At 43.9% G+C, this 2724-nt stretch overlaps 1 long non-coding RNA gene across 1 annotated transcript in view; it reads left to right on the top strand.

Annotated features, from left to right (window-relative positions):
- Positions 1–2298, top strand: part of LOC308166546 — a 3543-nt gene extending 1245 nt beyond the window's left edge. The window contains exons 4-5 of the long non-coding RNA XR_013937694.1: positions 1018–1086; positions 2253–2298. This is a non-coding gene — a long non-coding RNA (uncharacterized lncRNA). The remainder of the gene's footprint in view (positions 1–1017; positions 1087–2252) is intronic.
- Positions 2299–2724: the final 426 nt, after the last annotated feature.

Below are 2724 nucleotides of genomic sequence, written 5' to 3'. Positions count from 1 at the left end.
GAGAGAGAGAGAAGGATAGAGACAGGATAGATTATGACAGGAAGGATGGGTGAGAGAGAGAGAGAAGGATAGAGACAGGATAGATTATGACAGGAAGGATGGGTGAGAGAGAGAGAGAAGGATAGAGACAGTATAGATTATGACAGGAAGGATGGGTGAGAGAGAGAGAGAAGGATAGAGACAGGATAGATTATGACAGGAAGGATGGGTGAAAGAGAGAGAGAGAGAAGGATAGAGACAGGATAGATTATGACAGGAAGGATGGGTGAGAGAGAGAGAAGGATAGAGACAGTATAGATTATGACAGGAAGGATGGGTGAAAGAGAGAGAGAAGGATAGAGACAGTATAGATTATGACAGGAAGGATGGGTGAGAGTGAGAGAGGAGGATAGAGACAGGATAGATTATGACAGGAAGGATGGGTGAGAGAGAGAGAAGGGATGACAAGCAGGACATCATATGCACGGCTGGAATCGAACCGGGAACCCTGCGGTTAGATGGTTGCCGCTTAACCCACTACGCCACCCCACTTTTATCAAATTAATCAGAAATATACAGTAAATCGGTACTGACATATTGAATATATGAAAAACAATGTCAATGTGGAAACTACATTCTTGCATCGACTACATTAATGTGTTGACCTGTATGTAGTACAGCAGTCCAACCCATATTGTTACTAACATGAATCTGACTGTGTCTTGATTTGAGCGTTGGTCATGAGTATTATGACACTCCCCCTCCCCTCCCCATGTGTCCCCAGCACTACCTCAATTAGGCCCCTATACTTTCTTCTATTTACCTTTTGTTTCTTTTTATTATTACTACTCAATCTTTTCAGTTTGTAAAGCGTCTTTGAGTGTCTAGAAAAGTGCTATATAAGTCTAATGTATTATTATTATTATTATTATTATTATTATTATAAGTAGGTGTCCTCTTTGAAATTAATAAAGCACATATTTTACAGCTGCTTTGCAAAACACTTGAGTTGTAATCTGAACTTTGTTTGGTTCCCAGGTCCAACAACATGAGTCCAGCCTGCGTCACCCAGAAGGTGTCCAAACCTCGCCTCCCCTCCCCGAAAAGGTAACCTCAAAATCATAGTTCCAATCAAAATCATAGTTCCATCATTCACTGTAATGGACATTAACATTAAAATACTACTACTACTACTACTAATAATAATAATAATAATTATTATTATTATTATTACTGTTATTGTTATTATTATAAGCTTATTCACTACGGCCAAACTTGACATCCTCACTCTGAACTCTGTTAAACTCTATACTGTATTTACAAATCTATCATTGACACACACACACACACACACACACACACACACACACACACAGCTGCACAACAGCGGAGAGAAACGCGCTACAGAGAGTCGTGAGAACAGCACAGAAGATCACCGGCGCCCCCCTCCCCTCTCTGGAAGAGCTGTACAACACACGCTGTCTCAGGAAGGCCTCCAAGATCTCCAGGGACCCGACCCTGGGCACGTACACTTTATCCTGCAGGCTGCCCTCGAAAAGGAGGTACAGGACCCCGGCCGCTAAGACAAACAGACTGAAGAACTGCTTCTACCACAGGGCCGTCAAGGCCCTGAACACAGCAAAGGCCTAAGTTCTGGAACCAGGACAGTCTGGACGGATTGTATGGCAGCTAGTGCTGAGGCACAAACATGTACATTTCAAGCCTGCAAACTGTGACACTTTAAATAACGTGAAAAAATACTTTTGTGCAATACGACAACCCTAGTTGACTATCTGTGCAGTATAGTACAGTGGATTGTGTACATAGCCTTTATTTATGTAAACCAGCTCCTTACCTTCTTGTGATTTTATTATTTTTCTAAAACTGTTTTTTTTCCCCCTTTCCTAACACCAGGGGAGCCACCCCTCCTAAATTTCGTTGTTTGGCACCTGTACTGTAGCAATGACAATAAAGTCCATTCATTCATTTATTCATTCATTCATTCACTCACACACACACACACACACACACACACACACACACACACACACACACACACACACACACACACACACCACACACACAAACACACACTACCTCATTATGAGATTGTGACTGTGTGATGTCCAAACCACCCCGCTGCACCAGCCTGGGTGAATGTGGGGATGAGGGAGTGGTTAGTACTGCACCAGCCTGGGTGAATGTGGTGATGAGGGAGTGGTCAGTACTGCACCAGATATTTATTTGTTTGTTTGTTTTGGTCCTTCCCTCAGCGAACCACGATCTAACCGGGCGAGGTCTGGGGACGATTACAACAAGGTACGTATCGCTGGGGTCCAGGGGAGGCATTTCAGCGTTGAAATGTATTTCCGTGTTTCAGAATAAAAGTCAGAACATTTCGATTGGTTGCCAACTTGTTCCCCCTTTCACCAGACGCTGTCACATATTCAGCTGGTACTGATAACACCGTGGTTTTCCTATAGCGTTATGATGACGATGTCGAAGCTGATGACTGTGACTCTGTCTACTGCAACACTGCCGAACTCAACCTCTATGGAAACCTCTGAGCCAATCGCCTCTGAGCCTGGGGTGAAGGCAGCCTATCAGGAGAGGGAGATGTCGGGACCTATCAGGAACGTACGGCGCTTGAGAAGATCATCCAATGACATCGTCGTCTTCGTAACGATCTTGCACTATTCATCTTTCTGTGTTCAGGGATCAGGGCAGTGGCGGCTGGCCAATAGA

The sequence above is a fragment of the Nansenia antarctica genome (genome assembly GCF_963989245.1).
Source record: "Nansenia antarctica genome assembly, chromosome: 10".
In the NCBI taxonomy this organism is placed as follows: domain Eukaryota; kingdom Metazoa; phylum Chordata; class Actinopteri; order Argentiniformes; family Microstomatidae; genus Nansenia; species Nansenia antarctica.
Note: the sequence above shows the minus strand (reverse complement) of the source record. Positions and strands in the feature narration are given on the sequence as shown.